The 22,139-nt window shown below is 34.6% G+C and overlaps 1 protein-coding gene across 6 annotated transcripts in view; it reads left to right on the top strand.

The window, feature by feature from the left end:
• HOXB3 (homeobox B3) overlaps positions 1–22,139 on the top strand; it is a 79,492-nt gene that overhangs the window by 31,566 nt on the left and 25,787 nt on the right. For 3 of the 6 annotated variants that reach the window (XM_089674346.1, XM_089674347.1, XM_089674348.1), the window contains exons 2-3: positions 1,830–2,016; positions 17,275–17,335. The gene's annotated coding sequence lies outside the window, so the exon portion shown is untranslated. Of the gene's footprint in view, positions 1–1,829; positions 2,017–6,418; positions 6,558–11,894; positions 12,293–17,274; positions 17,336–22,139 lie in introns of those variants that run through there. The other 3 variants (XM_089674350.1, XM_089674351.1, XM_089674349.1) reach the window with 3 other exon arrangements.

Genomic DNA, 22,139 nt, shown 5'->3' with positions numbered 1-22,139 from the left:
GCTTTAAGCCTAGCTAGTTAGGCTGCTGATAATATACTAATTGGCTGGATATGGTGTTGCAATAATTATATTACCAGGTTACAAATGTGTAAAAAAAAAGTGCCTGAATTTAATGTATTTTTTTTTCTTTAAGCCTAGCTAGTTAGGCTGCTAATATACTAATTAGCTGGCTATAGTGTTGCTGGAATTATATTACCACTTTAAAAAATGTTAAAAATGCATGAGTTAAAATGCATTAATGAGTTAATGATTTTTTTCTCTTTAAGCCCATCTAGTTGGGCTGTTGCTAAAATTATTTTACTTTAAGCCTAGCTATTAGGCTGCTGCTAATTTGTCCTTAGCTGGCTATGGCGTTGCTGAAATTATATTATTGAGTTATAATTTTGTAAAAAAAATAGGCTGCATTAATGAGTTGCTTGATTTTTTTTCTTTTAGCCTAGCTAGTTAGGCTGCTAATATACTAATTAAAAAATTAAAAAAATGCATGAGTTAAAAGGTTTTTTAATTTTTTTTGTTTAAGCCCTTCTATTTAGACTGTGTATTAGGCTGCTGCTAATATGTTCCTAGCTGGCTATGGTGTTGCTGAAATTATATTACCATGTTGCAAAAGTGTAAAAAAAATGCCTAAATTTAATGCATTAATAAGTTTGATTTTTTTTTCTCTACGCCTAGCTAGTTAGGCTGCTGCTAATATACTAATTAGCTGGCTATGGTGTTGCTGAAATTATATTACCAGTTTAAAAAATGTAAAAAATGCCTGAGTTAAAATGCATTAATGAGTTATTTGATTTTTCTTTTATAAGCCCAGCTAGTTGGGCTGTTGCTAAAATGATATTACTTTAAGCCTAGCTATTAGGCTGCTGCTAATAGTCCTATGGCGTTGCTGAAATTATATTATTAGGTTAAATAAAGTGTAAAAAAATGCCTGCATTTAATGCATTAATGAGTTGTTAGATTTTTTTTATATTTAAGCCTAGCTCGTTGGGCAGTTGCTAAAATTATATTACTTTAAGCTTAACTAGTTAGGCTGATGCTAATATATTACTTAGCAGGTTATGTTGTTGCTGAAATTATATTACCAGGTTAAAAAGTGGTAAAAAAAAAATGCTAGCATTTTGCATTAATGAGTTGCTTGATATTTTTTTTTTTTGCACAGATGTTTCTCAGTGTTTCTAGTTTTTTCTTTCTTTTTTTTCGTGTTTTTTTTATATTACAAAGGAGCTTGGCCACTGCAATAGCTCAAACCCTGACAAGCAAATAGATAATCAAGAAGACAAATGGCTTCTTTTGTGAGACACGGCCTTGTATTAATTTTCATTTTCTCTCTCTTACCGAATTTCAACTCTGAACTAAATATGATTTTTGTTATTTTTTTTTTAATTTGCCATTTCTTTATGATTGCTTTAAGGGTCATGGCACATTTTAAATTCGAGATCCATTTGGAATAATCACTTAAAAAATGTAACAGATAAATATTAGACAGGTGGGTAGTAGGTGACAAATGTAAAACATAGGTGAAGTAAGCACAGAATGTTTTTAAAGTAGTTAAATATTTTACATTTGTTCGGTTAAATATGCCCATTTATGTCCTTGGCAAAATTCAATCCCAGAGTCTACATCTGCAGCTCCTCTCCCCATTTGCTCCTTTTTTTCGTGAGAAAGAAATAAAAGATGGTCTTTTTTTCAGGAACAGAATGGGCAATGCTGAATGTAAAGTTCACAACCATTATTTTGTAGACACAGTCCCAAGAAAAATGTGAAAATTATGCAGAAAAATCATTAATCACTCGTTAAAAAAATACTTACCCCATGTCTTTGTTATTCAACAGAAGATCTGCGTGGACCGTATGTTGGGAGGAAAAAAAAAAGGAGAAAGGGTTTCTTGGATCCTCCAGAGAAAGTCTGAATTAGAGCATCTAGTTCTTTTTTTTCTCCCCTTCTGTCGACTTCGGAAAAGTTCTACAAACATGGCTAGGAAATTGGAAGCCTTGAGACCAAGATCCGGTATCGCTCAAGGTAACACAGCCCTGTCAAGCTGGCTAACATTTATTGCTTTATTACCTCCTGTCACATTTGTGTTTCAAACAAAAACTCCCTTTGAAGTCTCTAAGAGCGTGATTTCAATGTATCAGGACAAATCCAAGCAAGCTGCTTATCTGGTGTACTTTTTTTTTTGTTTATTTATTTATTTTTATGTTGTTGTTGCTTTTTATGTTATTGTTATGCTACAAAGGATACAGTAACAGTTTTTAAGCACCACATACACCCTTTATGCAGTATTCAGTAGCCATTTAAAAGATATCATTGTAATACTTTTTGGCTGTAATAAAATGTAGGACCTTTTCACTTTTTGCACTCTTGGTTCAAATCATTTGTTCCAGCAGAAATTGTGCTTATTTTTGGGGTGATTGAAGCCTATTTTTGGGTCAAGTAAATATGTGCATGGCTTTAAAAAAAAAAGGCAAGGAATGCAGGAAGGAATGAGCAGTGAGTTCATCTGCAGGGCAAGACAGTGTAATGAGCTGAGAATGACCCAGGAAACCCCATGACCTCTACGAGGTCGGACAAAGCTGTGTTTAACATCTCCTACACACAGCAAAAACTCCAAGATTTCAAGAGTTCAGAGCTACAAATATAAAGGTGAAAGTATTGTGCACGAAACTGGCTGCAGGCCCCTACACCCCATGTTATAGGTATTATTCATATCTTACATACCAAAAAAAATGTAAAATAAAATAACACCAACATAGGCTTGGACGTGCCCTAGGGTGAGCACTCCACCTACTACATTGTTCTTTCTTTTCTTAAAGGTAGATAGCAATCATATTCTTCTGTTGGGTTTGGGTGTGCACACGTGTGTGCATGGGTGCCATACACAAGTACATACCATACACAGTACATACCATACAGGATGATTTGAAAATCTTCACTCAATAAATAGTGCAAATATTCGTTTTTACTAACAAACCAGAGAAGAAAATTCCTATTTTTATGAATACCCAATCATCAATTTGCTTTTCATCTGATTGGATAAATAAAGTGAATATTTACACAATTTATTGACTCCTTTAGTATATCAGCCCACATATATGGCCACTTATTTCTATTATCTACATGCTGTATGGGGGGGGGGGGTTATTTACAAAACCGGCATGGTGCAAAATCTGGTGCAGTTTTGCATAAAAACCAATCACCTTTCAGGTTCTCTTGTCAAAGCTTCATTGAAGAAGCTGAAGTTAGAAGCTGATTGGCTACCATGCACAGCTACCCTGATTCTGAGTGCTCCAGTTTTAGTAAATCTCATCCTATGCATTATGTATATGTACCCCTCAAAGCTGAAAAAATATTATTTATTTTGACGCCAGGACCTTTTACCTTGGTGCCAAATTTCACAGCAATTTAAAATTCACGAAGTATTCTTCATTTAGCGTTTGTATGTGCTTTTTTTCCCTTCTGCAGACAAAAAAAATGTATGTTTGTGTCCACCTACAAAGCACTGATAAAAACGGAGAGAGTGTGAATGTGGAGAAGAGATAGTCAAAATGAATAGCAGGAAGGGATACACTATTGTTCTGAGCTAAGGCTGAGGCTCAGAGATTTCTCCACTTCACCCTCCTCAATGACAGATTTATGACACCCAATAAAACCAGCTTGTTTAAATTCCTAAATCAATCTCTTCTGCTCATTACATAAACTTACCATTTATCTGCACCCCTGCACTCCCCACAATACTCTTTGAAGAACTCATCCAGACGTCTAGATTCTTTGTTTTTAATATAGATCTTTTTTGGGTGTATTTTGGACCATTTTCCAATATGAAGCTATAGCTCATTTCAGGTCATTATTATGTCAATCTAACATATAAAAAAGTGTATACACCTCTTTGTAACTACAGCTTGTGAATTTATGTTCAACCCTAGTATAGCATTTTGTGCAACAAATTGTGTGTCCATATATATATATATATATATATATATATATATATATATATATATATAGTGACTACATCTTGTGAATGTGTTGTGTTATGTAACTTTTTTTAAATATAACAAATTAAGTTAATTTGTGTTTGGTGATGCTAGTGTAGACATAAGAGAATGGGTGTGTATACAGATAGATAGATAGATAGATAGATAGATAGATAGATAGAGAGGTAGATAGATAGATAGATAGATAGATAGATAGATAGATAGATAGATAGATAGATAGATAGATAGATAGATAGTATTTTGTGTAATATATATATTATATATTAATTTTTTATATATATCTATTTTTTAATTATTTTGTTTCCCATTAAAGCTAAATATCATTTCATGGTCTATGCTGGTGATGTAGACACAAGTATGTGTGTCTTTGTAACTACACCCTATAAATGTTATGTGTATCTTAATATCATTTTGTGCTATATATATATATATATATATAAAATTCTGATTTATTTTTTTGTTTGGTGCTGGTAATAGACACAGGAAAGCATGTGTGTCTTTGTAAATACATCTTGTGAATTGTATGTGTACCCCAGTATCTTAATGTATACATCTTGTGATTTTTATATGTACCATAGGGTCCTAGTGTATACATATTGAGAATTGTATGTTTACCCTAGTGTATACATCTTGTGATTTGTGTGTGTACCCTAGTGTTCTAGTGTATACATTTTGTGATTTGTGTGTGTCCCCTAGTGTCCTAGTGTATACATCTTATGAATTGTATGTGTACCTTATGTATACATCATGTGAGTTGTGTGTGTACCCTAGTGTCCTAGTGTGTATATCTTGTGAATTGTGTGTGTACCCTAGAGTCCTAGTGTATACATCTTGTGAATTGTGTGCGTACCCTAGAGTCCTTGTGTATACATCTTATGAATTTTGTGTGCATCTTAGCATCCTAGTGTATACATCTTGTGAATTGTGTGTGTACCCTAGTGTCTTAGTATATACATCCTATGAATTGTATGTGTACTCTAGTTCCTTAGTGTATACATCCTATTAATTGTATGTGTACCCTAATGTCTTAGTGTATACATCCTATGAATTGTATGTGTACCCTAGTGTCCTAGTGTATACATCTTATGAATCGTATGTGTACCCTAGTGTCTTAGTGTATACATTCTATGAATTGTATGTGTACCCTAGTGTCTTAGTGTATACATCCTATGAATTGTATGTGTACCCCAGTTCCTTAGTGTATACATCCTATGAATTGTATGTGTACCCTAGTGTCTTAGTGTACACATCCTATGAATTGTATGTGTACCCTAGTGTCCTAGTGTATACATCCTATGAATTGTATGTGTACACTAGTGTCCTAGTGTATACATCCTATGAATTGTATGTGTACACTAGTGTCTTAGTGTATACATCCTATGAATTGTATGTGTACCCTAGTGTCCTAGTGTATACATCATATGAATTGTATGTGTACCCTAGTGTCCTAGTGTATACATCCTATGAATTGTATGTGTACACTAGTGTCTTAGTGTATACATCCTATGAATTGTATGTGTACCCTAGTGTCCTAGTGTATACATCATATGAATTGTATGTGTACCCTAGTGTCTTAGTGTATACATCCTATGAATTGTATGTGTACACTAGTGTCTTAGTGTATACATCCTATGAATTGTATGTGTACCCTAGTGTCCTAGTGTATACGTCTTATGAATTGTATGTGTACCCTAGTGTCCTAGTGTATACATCCTTTGAATTGTATGTGTACCCTAGTGTCTTAGTGTATACATCCTATGAATTGTATGCGTACCCTAGTGTCCTAGTGTATACATCCTATGAATTGTATGCGTACCCTAGTATCTTAGTGTATACATCCTATGAATTGTATGTGTACCCTAGTGTCCTAGTGTATACGTCTTATGAATTGTATGTGTACCCTAGTGTCCTAGTGTATACATCCTATGAATTGTATGTGTACCCTAGTGTCTTAGTGTATACATCCTATGAATTGTATGCGTACCCTAGTGTCCTAGTGTATACATCCTATGAATTGTATGCGTACCCTAGTATCTTAGTGTATACATCCTATGAATTGTATGTGTACCCTAGTGTCCTAGTGTATAGCATTTTTTGCAACATTTTGTATATATATATATATATTTTTATATATTTTTTTTTTATTTATGTATTTATTTTGTTTTTAAATTAATCTCAAAGAATGTCATTTTTGGTGCTGGTGCTGTGGAGCCAAGAAAGTAAGTGTATGTATATGGTGCCTGTTCTCCCAGCTCTTACTATAAAGAGACCCCGATGTTTTTGTGGAAGGTCATAGTGGTCCTCTGTGTATGGAAGTGAGACCCCCTCCTCCCCTTCCCTGTCACGTGATTCATTAAATAATTAATGCAGAGGTTGCAGGATAGATATGTATTCGTCAGGAAAATCGCAGACATGGTCTCCTTGTGTCTGACGTGAAATCCAACTGTCCTTAAAGAACAGCCTATAGCAGATCCAGAAGAAGAGAGCAGAGACACAGGGAGAGAGGGAGAGAGAGAGAGGCTGGCATAAAACAAGTGGGATCAGAGCCACACCGTGGGCTGGATTATTGTAAGTAGCAGGGATTCCCTCTGTCTGTCTATGTCCATGTAAATTTATTGTGTCTTATTAATGTTATTGTCGTAAATGGTGACAAATAGCAATCTTCATTTCCTCCCATTCGTCCTCTATGTGTGTTTATACCCACAGAGTCGTTCAGACAGGATTTTTAGGAGGATTCCCATACAATCCCCTTGATTTATGACAATAGAGGTGTCAGCACTGTGCTGCTGATGCCATTGTGTGTTTTGTGGGAGAGTTGTGTTGTTTATGATGCTGTCCACACGGAATAATTTCTCAGGATCAGCATCTGATGAGAATCTCAAATGTGGAGAGAGATTTCTAAGCTTTTTTTCAGCCACCCCTATCCAGGCTCATTTGCCATAGCATAACAGCTCATAGGAACATGACCAGCCTGGGCTCTCACATTACAGCCCTAGAAGTATGCAAGGGTGGAGCTATTGTTGTTTATTAAAACTTTCCACTTTTCAGCCCTTATACAGAGATAACTATAGGAGAGGTCCGACAGAACTAGGGAAGAATAGCTGAGGAGGAGTGCAGGGCTCAGGCACCTTCACAATGTAACCAAGCTTCCTGTTTTGTCTTTCAGTACCTGGCCAGAGATTTGCTCTGCATACATCCAATCATCATTCCATTTGTCACAACAAAGACACCAGATTTTCTATGGCTGAGACTATGCAGAGTATGGAGAGCATAGCATGCATAGGGGTGCAATATAAGCATGAGTGCAATGTACCTGCATTCATTCAGGAGAAGGAGCATTTCTTTCTAGAACTTAAATAATCACAGCATACACATTCCAAAAAGCTAATATATATCATAGATAGATAGATAGATAGATAGATAGATAGATAGATAGATAGATAGATAGATAGATTTCAGTGAGTATTGGGTGTGTGCAGCTGTGTAGGTGACATGGGTTATTTAATCACTGCTCCAGTCTGTAAACCTGATTGCAGTCAAATAAGAAATTCTCTAGGATTGCCATTAAATATTTATGTTGGCTGCAGAGAGAGAACAATATTGGCTGGTAATACAGTAATGTGCCCCACATCGTTACATTACTCCCAGCTACTAAGGCAGTTTACTTACTTATTAATGGGTTTTAGGGATAGAAATTTAGGAAATAATTTTCAGCAGTTGTAAATACTCACAATTAATTTTTATGTAATTAATATTAATAGTGATATAATAATAGGGATAATTGGTGATGATAATAATACAAATATGGTTATTATTATTATTAATAATAATAATAATAATACTACTAACAATGTAATAATGATAATACTGATAATATAATAATAATGATAATACTGCTACTACTAATAATAATAATAACAATAGTAGCATCAAATAAATATATACATTATATATATATATATATATATATATATATATATATATAAATTACAATATATTATATATATTTTTTTACCTTAGCAAGCAAAATTCATGAATAGTATTTCCTCCTGCTCATTGGAATAAAGAAAACATTTCCTTGTTATGTGGATTTAGATATCCACAGGCTAGTGTGTCTGCCAGAATTTTTTTTAAATTAATAACACAATATTTTTTTTATACTAGAGTTTTATAGACACAAAAAAATGTTAATATATATATATATATATATATATATATATATATATATATATATATATTCACATATGGTCATGTATACCCTGTATAACTGAAAAAAAAAAAAAACTCATATATTTGTCATGCACTTGACGGATATATATATATATATATATATACATATATATATATATATATATATATATATATATATAATGTTTGTCTATTATAGGACAAACTAATATATATATATATATATATATGTATATATAAAATATTTGTCTATAATAGGACAAACTAATATATATATATATATATATATACATATATATATATAATATTTGTCTATTATAGGACAAACTAATATATAAAACTAATAAAACTAATATATATATTTATATATTGTGTATACTCAAAGTTATATTCTGGCAAGACACTGACACTTTAGGCAGGTTATCAGTTCTGATTTTGAAGCCATTCAAAGCACAACAGAACAAAGAGGATCTGAATGTAGCTGGATTTCCCAGTGTGGTATATCACATCACAATACACAACCATTATATTTCTCTGGTTAATCATTCACAATACTACAAACTTTTTATAATAGTCTGTCTACATAAACACACACCACATACTACACACTCAACTCAAACATACATCTTTTGTATTTGTAATCACATACAACACCGCTTTTATATTTCCAAATACATTCAGAAAGCTTGGATTCTTAGTTTTTATTTATTTTTGTGCTAAAGACAGATGCATTGTCACCAAATATTTATTAACTTTAATTAGTTATGTATTTTTGTGAGAATATTCATAGAGAGTATGTTTTTTTGAATAGGTACATGCTTGCTTATTATGAGTATAAATGACCATAATGATAACAATCGTTGTTATAGGAAATAATATGATAGATATTGTCACATTTGTACATATAGAAATTATACATTACATTTATTATTCTTAAAAAAAATGCAAATTTAACAGAGGGAACAGAGAAAGTAGTAGACAGGAGATGTATATTAGTGTAGGTTGATGGCCAAGGAATAAGAAAAGGAGAAGATGAACAGAGCAATATGAACAGAGGGAGGTGGCAGGAGAGTCGTATGTAATCAGAAAACTGTTTCGTCCTATGAAAATGAAAGGAGAGTTAATGGAGAAGGGGAACGGAGGTGGCAGGGTGCGTAGACTGAGGAGGTAAAAGAAAGTTTAAGCTTAGTAAACCCTATAGCCAGGAGAAGGCAGAGGACTCTTCTTTTGTCTGTGATGCCCTTGTGATTCCAGAAAATGCAAGAGTCATTTCTCAAGTAGCCATGTGGTTACTGCATTTAGAGATCCTGTGTTTCTAGTTACAAACATCATTTCCGTTAAATTTGTCACCTCCACAGCTTTTGGCAAAGGTACAACAAACGGATATTGAACAGCCTAGTGCTAAAGTGTGGAAAAGGGCTAAGGGCTGTTCCTGATTTATCTTAGATGATGTACAAGGGCCAAGCGGTGTGGGCCCAGTCATACTGAGATAAGATGTGTGAACAGACAAAAATTTGTATTTAAAAAACAAAACATAAAAAGACTATAAATAAAAAAATAAAAATAAATAAATGAGAGAGAGAGAGTTGTGATGCATCATCCTTATTATGTATACATAATATATATACAAATTTATATCTATTTATATAAAATATGTAAAAGAGAGAGAGAGTTGCAGTGCTTTGTTCTTTATTTTGTAAATATGTATATATATATCTATATATAATTTTTTTATTATTTAAGTTAAATAAATATTTTCTATATATCTATATATATATATATATATATAGATTGATCCTTGTTTTGTATTTTATATATATATATATATATATATATATATATATATATATATATATATATGAGATCCAAATTCATATATATTTATATAAAATATACAAAAGAAACAGAGGGAGAGTTGCAGTGCCTTGTTCTTTATTTTGTATATATATATATTTTGAATTTAGGTTAAATAAATAAATTTTCTCTCTCTCTCTCTCTATATATATATATATAATATTTATACTATATAATAACATATATATTGTACAAATATAACAACTCAAGGAAGTCAATTTCCCATTAGGAAACAGGGTTTTACACACACAAACACACACACACATATATATATATATATGAGATCCAAATTCATATATATTTATATAAAATATACAAAAGAAACAGAGGGAGAGTTGCAGTGCCTTGTTCTTTATTTTGTGTATATATATATATATATATATATATATATATATATATATATATATTTATTTATTTATTTATTTAAGTTAAATAAATACATTTTCTATCTATCTATCTATCTATCCATCCATCTATCTATATATATAATACTTATACTATATAATAACAATAATTACATATATATATACATTGTACAAATGTAACAACTCAAGGAAGTCAATCATTTCCCATTAGGGAGCAGGGTTTTACACACACAAACACACACACACACACACATATATATATATATATATATATATATATATATATATATATATATATGTACATATCGATATAGAATTGTTTTAACAAAATATCCCTCTAGAGCAGGAATATGAAACCAAATCCTAGTATTTTCCCAGAAAATGGTCTTCCATTAAATTTCCCCAGTCTCGGAATGATTCTACTAGCCTCCAGCAAAGCGGAATATATTTACCAAGCGGTTCATCTGCTCAGGAATGAAATCTGAGACAAACCACAAGGTCCTCAGTGACCTTAATGTAATTGATTTTATCATAAATCCTCAACTTGATGAAGAAACAAAGTTTTCATTGAAGTAAATTGATATTAATGGAGTTTTTTTTTGTTAGAAATTTCAGCTACCTTTGTTGTTGCTTCCCATCTCAGTGTTTCTTTCACTAATTGGTAGGAAATAGCAGACAATACTCTCAGTGTTAGATGGCAAATCCTAGAAGTTCTGGTAGAAACCATTTCCTAGTCTCATTTTAATGTCCGCTCAACAAATAGTTGGAAAGTCGCCTAAGTGGTCGCTTTTTAATAGGAAATGACAATTTCTACCGGCTTCATCTTAAACCTACTGAAGCTTAAATAATGGTCTTCAAATAAAGGGAATAAACGACTTTTGAGTCAATACTTTCTCTTGTGGGAGACCTAACATGTAGTCAGGGTATGACCTCGGCTTTAGAGATCCTACAAATAAGTCATCTTACAATAAGGACATTGAAGCCCAGTTAAATATTAACCAGTGAGCCTTTTTTCATGTTTAAATTGCTGCCGGGTACAGCAGACACATTGATTTTTGGGGGGTCATGTAATAAAAAAAAAAAATACACAAGTATATTTTAAACAACCTTAAAACATCTGTTGTGTGACCAATGTGCAATTAGTCCTCAACCAGTATTCTCAAATCAGCCAGGAGGGTGTAGAACATTGTAGACCCTTGAATGGCCTCTATCCAACTTTCCAGGACTCCAGAAATTGGGGATGTCTCCTGCACTTATTTTTGCAGAGGGGCCCTGATATTTTATGAGGTCACCTTTCCACAGGCCAGCACGTGGGGATTGTTCTTTGATGGAAGTAGTTAGATAAAGCCAAGTAGTGTTTTTTTTTGTCTTGGTTGATATGGAGCGTGGGTGTGAGCCAGCCCTCCTCCTCTTAGACCCACCAGGAAAGTGCAGAGTCAGGTTATCATTTTAAAGGGGGGGGTAGCAGAGCCCTTGTAGCTCCCACCAGATGCACCGCTTTGAAGAGCTGGTCCTGCTAGGAACTGGAATTTTATCAGCTCCTCTGTCCTCCATACATTCCTGGACTGAGTTTTCACTCACCTCCAGACTAGCTGGCCCTCAAGATGAAAGCAACCCGGCAGACCTTCAGCCAACAGCAGGGAACATCCATAAAACTTCTGGCACTGTGATCCTCTGGAAGAGCTGCCAAAGAGACGCATGAACAAGGCGATCCTGCTCCTCTGACCATCTCTGGGTTCTTGTCCTACATCTGATATATGGGGTTCTCTGCCAGCAATCACAGATCGGCCAGCAATGAGTCCTCTGCAGGAGAGGTGACCTCTGACAGAAGCCTTGCAAAGGTCTTTTACTCTCTTGTAGCCATCTCATGAATAATATTTTAACCCAAGTTTTCAGGTGAGTTTACAAAGGCACAGCATTAACCATGTAGGCACCTAAAGAGCTTGTATTGTTAACTCTTCCATCAAAAACATTTAGAAGTTTACCATAGTATGTGCTACCAGCGAATTGATAAGCATTGGGACAGGTCCTATGTAATTCTACAATCTGCCATTAGTATTTATTTTTAGTAAGTTCTCAATTGGACTTACAAAGGAACAGTATTAGCCTATAGGCACGTATAAGAACATGCATTGTTAACTCTTCCACCAGAAACATATGAATAATGGCTGTATGCCCTAGTATGTCCTACTAGCAAATTGGTAAGCGTTGTACTGGTCCTGTAATTCTGCAACGTTCTAATAGAAGTTGCTTTTCCTAAGTTCTCAATTGGGTTTACAAAGGAACAATATTAACCCCATAGGCACATGTAAGGGCATTCATTTTCAACTCTTCCACCAAAAACATTTGATATGAATAATGAATGTGTGCCCTACTATGTGCTATTAGTGAATTGGTAAGCATTGGACTGGTCCTATGTAATTTTGCAAGGTTCTAATAGTAGTTATTTTCCCTAAGCTCTCAATTGGGTTTACAAAGGGACAATATTAGCCATATAGGCACATGTATTGCTAACTCTTCCACCAGAAACATATGAAAAATGGATGTATGCCCTAGTATGTCCTACTAGCAAATTGGTAAGCATTGGACAGGTCCTGTAATTTTGCAAGGTTCTAATAGTAGGTATTTTTCCCAAGTTTTTCATTGGGTTTACAAAGGAACAATTTATTAGCGATATAGGCACATATAAGAGCATGTATTGTTAACTCTTCCACCAGAAAGATTTAATGGATGTGTGCCCTACTATGTGCTATTAGTGAATAGGTAAGCATTGGACTGGTCCTGTAATTCTGCAAGGTTCTAATAGTAGTTATTTTTCCCAAGTTCTTCATTGGGTTTACAAAGGAACAATTTATTAGCCGTATAGGCACATATAAGATCATGTATTGTTACATCTGCCACCAGTAACATTTCTGTTATGAATAATAGGTGCATGCTCTAGTATGTGCTACTACTCTCCAGTGCAATTCTACAATCTCCCATCAGTACCCATTGTTTTAACTTCTTAAGTGAGTTTACAAAGGAACAATATTAGCCCTGTAGGCACATATAAGAGCATGTATTGTTAACTCTTCTACCAGAAACATTTCTGATATGAGTACTGGGTGCATGCTCTACTATGTGCTGCTAGTGAATTGGAACAGGTCCTATGTAGTTCTACAATCTCCCATTAGTGCTCTTTTTTTACCCAAGTTCACAAGTGGGTTTACAAAGGAACAATATTAGCCCTATAGGCACATATAAGAAAGTGTATTGTTAACTCTTTCACCAGAAACTTTTCTGATATGAATAATGGATGCATGCTCTAGTATGTGCTACATCTCTATCCAGTTCCAGTTCTCCAATCTCCAATCAGTACAGATTGTTTTCTAAAGCTGGCCATACATTATACAAAGTTCCCATTCGATTTGCTTTAGATTTACCTTCAACTATGTAGTACAAGGGTCTTCCTGATTGCATACAAATTGAAAGTGTTTAGGTTTGACCTCATGTTATATGGTTTTGGAAAATCTAAAGGAAAATTGTATAATGTAGCCCAAGTTCTCAATTGGGTTTCCAAGAAACAATAGAAGCCATCAAGGATACGTGTATTCTACCAGAAACATTTCTTATATGAATAATGGGTGCATGCTCTAGTATGTGCTACTACTCTATCCGATGCAATTCCCCATCAGTACCCATTGTTTGAACTTCTTGAGTGAGTTTATAAAGGAACAAAATTATCCATATAGACACACATAAGAACGTTTATTGTTACCTCCTCCACCATAAACATTTCTCATATGACTAATGGGTGCATGCTCTACTATGGGCTACCAGCGAATTGGCAAGCCTTGGAACAGGTCCTATGTACTTCTACAACCTCCTATTAGTACTCTTTTTCCTAAGTTCCCAAGTGGGTTCACAAAGGAACAATATTAGTCATATAGGCACATGTATTGTTAACCCTTCTATCAGAAACATTTCTGGGTGCATGCTATCCGGTGCAATTCTGCAATCTCCTCGTAGTATTCATTTTCTTAAGTTCTCAAGTGGGTTCACAAAGGAACAGTATCAGTCATACAGGCACATATAAGAGCATGTATTGTTAACCCTTTTAGCAGAAACATTTCTGGATGCAAGCTGTAGTATGCGCTACTACTCTATCCAGTGCAATTCTGCAATCTCCTCGTAGTATTCAGTTTCCTAAGTTCTCAAGTGGGTTCACAAAGGAACAATATTAGTCATATAGGCACATGTATTGTTAACCCTTCTATCAGAAACATTTCTGGATGCAAGCTGTAGTATGCGCTACTACTCTATCCAGTGCAATTCTGCAATCTCCTCGTAGTATTAATTTTCCGAAGTTCTCAAGTGGGTTCACAAAGGCACAATATTAGTCATACAGGCACAAATAAGAACATGTATTGCTACCTCCTCTGCCATAAAAAATTCTAATATGAATAATAGGTGCATGCTCTACTATGTGCTACTATTCTATCCCATGTAATCTCCCATCTGACCTTAACCCTAACCCTTACTTTTCTAAGTTCTCAAGGGTTAACAAAGGCACAATATTAGTCATATAAGCACATATAAGAGCATGTAGTTACCTTCTCTACCAGAAACATCCCTGCTCTGAATAATGGGTGCCTGCTCTACTCTGCGCTACTACTCTATTAAGCGTTATTTAATTGGGAAGCATTGGAACAGATCCGTTACAATTCTACAATCTCCACTCAGTACTCATTTTTTTCCTCCTAAGTAATAACTTTTATCTTGAATCCAGCGAGGAAATGAATAATTAACTGGCCGTGATGTGTGTTTTGTGGCCTGGTGCCAGGGCCACGTGTAATAAACGATATATAGCCACCGGTCCATGCTTTTCCAGGTCACAGTGATTTGTGAGGGTTTTACACACTGTTAAAAAATATGTGCTAATAATATTTAAAGACCAGTAACTCACAGGCTGAAGGAGGATTATATATGAGATTTGATATATATCACTGGGACGCAAGACTACTCAAAGGGGAAACACGTGGCTGCAACAAAGAATATCCACGATTATGTACATAACGTTACACCTCTGTATAAATCCTGTATTTATTGTGCCACTGACAAGCAGAAATAGGAGCCTCATTTTATATTTATACATGTCAGGGGCCTGGCTGCATAAAATGTGAATATGGGTGATCATTTATATAATGGTGGGCTATTTATCAAAAATGGGATGGGCATATCTATTCTTTAAAAAAGAATTAACAAAACAAAAATACTCCACAACATAAAGTAACCTAAAAAGCTAAACCTTAATGGGGCTGATTTACTAAAGGCAAATAGGTTGTTGATTTTGCAATGGAAATGTTTTTTTTTTTAGAAAATGAAGTGAAAGTCTGTTGATTTGTGGGTTTTTTTTCTTCTGTTGTCCCTTGCATGTCATTGGGCATTCTTTGCAAAGTGAATTTTCACCATTTTACTAAGCTAAGGGAAAATTCCCTTGCAAAGTGAACAGTCTATTTGCCTTTAGTAAAGCAACCCATATAAGACAATTCTTTATATTCCTTGCATTAAAATATAATTTAAAAAATGGGCAAGACACTGAAACTTGTGGGGAAGTCTTATAAGTAGTTATGGATTTTTGGGCACATTCTGAATGATACAAAACCCATACATATTTATAGATCCTATACATTGGAGTTGGTTTACTAAAGGAGTAGAGGCTGTTTACTTAGCTTTAAGGTGAAGCTGTGTTCATTTTGCATATCCAATCACCTGCAGGAGAAGTAAAATACATTGATATTGCTTGCATAGGATTGTATGATTAAGGTGAGAACAGTTTCACTTTATTCACTAAGATAAGTGAATTTACACTGAACACACTAAACTATTCCTTTAGTAATTCAGTAGCTGTAGTACACCTTACTGTGTAAAAAAAGGATCGAGATAAGCAACAGAGACATCAAGGATGCCAATGGAGGACAGATACATGCACCATTTGAGCAAATGCTTGATTATTAAAAAAAAAAAGATCCCAGTGCACTAGTTTTAGTATTATTATTATCAATAATAATAATAATACTTATTATAATTGATTATTATGGTCAAATTTACAAAAGAAAAACACTGTCTACTACTCAGTTTGGATCATAGTAGTTTATGTATTTTTTATATAGTTGTTTATTAATATTAATAATAATCATAATAATATTAATAATAATAAAAACACCTTATTACAACTGATTATTGTGGTCATATTTACAAAAAAAAATACTGTCTACTACTCAGTTTGGATCAGAGTAGTTTATATATATATATATATATATATATATATATATATATATATATATATATATATATATATATATATAAATTATTATTATAATTATAGTTATTATTATCATTATTGATATTATTAATAATAATAATTAAAACTTATAATTTTTTATTATTGTCATATTTCCAAAAAACAAAAACAAAAAAACACATTGTTTACTACTCAGTTTGGATCAGAGTAGGTTATATATATATATTTTATTATTATTATTATTATTTTATTTAATGTTATTTTATTTTTATATTCATTATGCTTTATTAAATTCCCTTGAACCAGATAGAATTGAACAGAAACTAGTGTACAGATGACTCATTTACCATACACTTCCTATGGGAGTGATTTACTAAGGGGCAATTTGTTCACCAGTCTTGGCTCCCAGAGTTCCTTACAAAGACTATTGAACGAATTCAAAATGGATATTGCTTCAAGGATTGAGCTTGTTATATATTGAGAATCCTAAATCAGAGAACATATAACAGGTTAACCAGGACTTGTGATTTGACATTTGTAGGTGGGAGTTCTATTTTATCATCTGGTAACAAGTTTTGTTGCTTTGATCCCACAGACCCTTTCTGCTGTCTTTTCCTGTTGCTCATCGACATATACTGGACCAGATTATTAAATTGGTAAGTTTAGCTCTTCAAAATGGGACCCCAGGGAGAAGGGGGGGGGGGGAGGGGAGGGATATACTAAAAGGAGGAATATTTACCTCTGGCAGCTACCAGTACCAATTCTTCTTCAAGTGAAGTGTTTATTTTTATTTTTATTTATTTATCATTCACCTAAAACTCATCACCCTGTGTTACATTTGTAACCTTTGATATTTGAATGTGTTAAAGTCATATGCAATTATAACCAGATGGTGGCGAAGTGAGACAAAAAAACAAAAAAAAAAAACCGAAAAACAAATCCTTTAATTTAAAAAAGTATGCACACTGGCCTAAAAATTGCTGCTTCTACAGGAGTTTTGTGTCTTGCCTGTAGAAGCAGCTGAGTGTTATCCTATGTTTCCATGCACTTTAGGAGGATTAAAGGCATATTTTCAGTTCAAGGGGAAAAAACCCTTCTGGTCTGCGTTTTTGATTGGAGCTTTCTGGTAGAAAAAATGCTAAACTCGCCTAAACTGTGTATAAAAACGTTCTATATCAGGGTTTTCTTCTTTTCTGCCAAGGGAACTGGTATATTTTTAAGCCCCAGTGTGCATGGAGCTGGAAAAGAATCTGGTTCTCTGACCAGGAGTCTTCAGCTCAGTAGTAACAGGAGGTGTCAGAGTCAGGACACGCCCCCTACAGAGGGCTCTATTATTCTGCTCCTGTAATATGTAACCAATTCCACTTAGTAAGTATAATTGACAGAGGCATCCTCTGCATTACTCTGATGAGGTGCCTATTAGACCTCCTTGTTAGATAGAACAGAGAATGACAAGCAATGCCATGCACATCACTGTTTATAAGGTATGTATGCACATTTGTACTTTGCAACTATTAAAAGCTTCTAGTTAGGATTCTTTGGTAGGCATTTGGGTCAGTTGGAGATATTATATATATCATTATTATTATTAATAATAATACTAATACTACTAATAATAATTATATTATTATTAAAAATAATAATAATATTATTATTAATAATAATAATAATAATAATAATAATAATAATAATACTAATAATAATAATATTTACTGCTTGCCCAATTCATATTATTTGCACAGGGAGTCTAAAATCGCAGAAAATTGTCCTGCATTAGATATTATAGTACATATTGAGGCTGATGTACTAGGGGCTTGAGAATCCTCACACAATAAATTTAACCTGATTTACTAAAGGAGGTAGAAATCTTCACACAATAACATAGCTGCCCATTTATAAAGGAGAGAAAAGTCAAGATCCTAATAATTAGGGCTTATCTCTTATGTGTACTTGTTTATGTAGCTGAGATGAGGAGCTGAGAACATGTTCTCTGCTTCTCCTCACAGAACACAGCCCTTCTGTCATTCACTTGTACACAGATGACTGGCTTCTGAAGGTGAGATCTGTAGATCTCACTGGCCATCTCTGTAAAATATATCTGTCCTGGCTTTCCCATCTCAGAGGTGGAGAATCTGGCAGAGAAGCTGCTGTGATGGGAGGAGGAAGACTTCTGATATTAGCACCAGCAGGGATAAAAATTAATATAAATAATTACTACAGGGTTTCTCAACCAGGGTTCCAGGGAACCCTGAGGTTCCTCCAGAGGTTGCTAGGGGTTCCTTGAGCAATGATCAATTTTTGCCTCTTATTCCGGTCATAGACGGTTCGAAAATCGGCTGATTTTTCGTCCGAAAAAAAAGTTGGCTGATTTTCACACTTTTAGTGGGTTAATTGGTCGGCCGTTTTTCGTGTCTTTTGCACATTTATTTTTTCGGTCATGTTGGAAAATTTGCGGCCGATTTTCCCGGCAATGATGGGCAAATCGGCTGATTATTTAAACGATAAAAAAATCCACGTATGAGCCGTGACCTGAAAGGGACAGAAGTTATGGGGTGAACTCTATGATTCTGTCGGCCGATTTTTGTTACCATTGGTGATAACGTCGGCCAACCGAACGATCGATTTTTCTTTTTTTTTTTCGATGTTTGACCCGTCTATGGCCTGCATAAGATAAGTTCCAACTAACTCACTCAGTTGATCGTATTTGCTATCTGTAAGGGGGTAATTCTTCCAAATGACCATGAATGTAAGGAGCATTCTTCCCACAGACTATCACACTACTGTATTGTTGATATAGTTGTAGATTCTTGACAGGGGTTCCCTTGCACTGGAAAGTAATTTCAAGGGTTCCTCTGTGTCCAAAAGGTTGAGAAAGGCTGAATTACTAGATATGTGTGTGTATACTAAATATATATATATATATATAATATATATATATATAATTTTATATATATAGTTATACTATATTGTCTTTTAGACCCCATTTATATTTCAGCAATGTAGAACTGTGGGCAGGATTGCGCAATTCTGTCCATGATTCCAAATCACACTAAAATCATGTCAAATACGCAATCTGCTTTTGGGTGCCATTCACTGTTATAGACACCACAAATTCATTTAACAGACACGCATTTTGCCGCACATTTTGTCATTTGATTAATTTGCTGCACATGCTCCAAAACATGCATTGAAGAAACACATGATTCTCCATGCCCCAAAAGGTTCAATTTGGCACAGCTAGCTAGCTAGCTAGATATATAGATAGATAGATAGATAGATAGATAGATAGATAGATAGATAGATAGACAGACAGACACATAGGTGTGCAAACATACACTTTGTTCAAATCTGTTTTGCAAAATCCAGAAACTTACATCTGAGGACATGCGTATACACATACCATACATTCTGGTATTAGAAAAAAGGACCATTTCACACATCTGAAACACAAGTATTATTGTATGCAAGAACTAAGACATCAGTAACATATTTTGGGCCATGTGATTGTAGCCTAAAGGAGTTGTGAATCTTCACAGAAATAATAGAGGCTGGGTTACTACAGGAGCTGAGAATCATCACACAATAAATAGAGGCTGGATTACTGCAGGAGTTGTGAATTTTCACACAATACATAGAGGCTGGTTTACTACAGGAGTCCAGACTCTTCCCATAATAAATAGAGGCTGGTTTACTACAGGAGTCCAGACTCTTCCCATAATAAATAGAGGCTGATTTACTACAGGAGTTGACAATCTTTACACAATAAATAGAGGCTGGGTTACTACAGGAGTTGAGAATCTTCACACAATAAATAGAAGCTGATTTACTACGGGAGCTGAGAATCTTCACACAATAAATAGAGGCTGGGTTACTACTGGAGTTGAGAATCTTTACACAATAAATAGAAGTTGATTTACTACAGGAGTTGAGAATCTTCACACAATAAATAGAGGCTGGGTTACTACAGGAGCTGGGAATCTTCACACAATAAATAGAGGTTGAATTACTACAGGAGTCGAGACTTGTCACACAATAAATAGAGGCTGGGATACTACAGGATTCGAGATTCTTCTTACAATAAATAGAGGCTGGTTTGCTACAGGAGTTGAGAGTCTTCACACAATACATAGAGGCTGGGTTACTACAGGAGTCAAGACTCTTCACACAATAAATAGAGGCTGGGTTACTACAGAAGTTGAGAATCTTCACACAATACATAGAGGCTGATTTACTACAGTCCTTGAGAATCTTCACACAATACATAGAGGCTGGGTTACTACAGTCCTTGAGAATCTTCACACAATACATAGAGGCTGGGTTACTACCGGAGTGGAGAATCATCACACAATAAATAGAGGCTGGGTTACTACAGGAGTTGAGAATTATCACACAATAAATTGAGGCTGGGTTACTACAGGAGCTGAGAATCCTCACACAATAAATAGAGGCTGGGTTACTACAGGAGTCCAGACTCTTCCCATAATAAATAGAGGCTGGTTTACTACAGGAGTCCAGACTCTTCCCATAATAAATAGAGGCTGATTTACTACAGGAGTTGACAATCTTTACACAATAAATAGAGGCTGGGTTACTACAGGAGTTGAGAATCTTCACACAATAAATAGAAGCTGATTTACTACGGGAGCTGAGAATCTTCACACAATAAATAGAGGCTGGGTTACTACTGGAGTTGAGAATCTTTACACAATAAATAGAAGTTGATTTACTACAGGAGTTGAGAATCTTCACACAATAAATAGAGGCTGGGTTACTACAGGAGCTGGGAATCTTCACACAATAAATAGAGGTTGAATTACTACAGGAGTCGAGACTTGTCACACAATAAATAGAGGCTGGGATACTACAGGATTCGAGATTCTTCTTACAATAAATAGAGGCTGGTTTGCTACAGGAGTTGAGAGTCTTCACACAATACATAGAGGCTGGGTTACTACAGGAGTCAAGACTCTTCACACAATAAATAGAGGCTGGGTTACTACAGAAGTTGAGAATCTTCACACAATACATAGAGGCTGATTTACTACAGTCCTTGAGAATCTTCACACAATACATAGAGGCTGGGTTACTACAGTCCTTGAGAATCTTCACACAATACATAGAGGCTGGGTTACTACCGGAGTGGAGAATCATCACACAATAAATAGAGGCTGGGTTACTACAGGAGTTGAGAATCATCACACAATAAATTGAGGCTGGGTTACTACAGGAGCTGAGAATCCTCACACAATAAATAGAGGCTGGGTTACTACCGGAGTTGAGAATCATCACACAATAAATTGAGGCTGGGTTACTACAGGAGTTGAGAATCTTCACACAATAAATAGACACTAATTTACTACAAGAGTTGGGAAATTTCACACATAAATGTGAGACTGATTTACTAAAAAATTTGAAAATGTTCAAACAAAATAAGGGTAAGATTTACCTCAATTATCCAAT

Source organism: Staurois parvus, unplaced genomic scaffold, assembly GCF_062004578.1.
Source record: "Staurois parvus isolate SC_StPar_1 unplaced genomic scaffold, SC_StPar_1.0 ptg000151l, whole genome shotgun sequence".
Classification (NCBI taxonomy): Eukaryota; Metazoa; Chordata; class Amphibia; order Anura; family Ranidae; genus Staurois; species Staurois parvus.
Note: the sequence above shows the minus strand (reverse complement) of the source record. Positions and strands in the feature narration are given on the sequence as shown.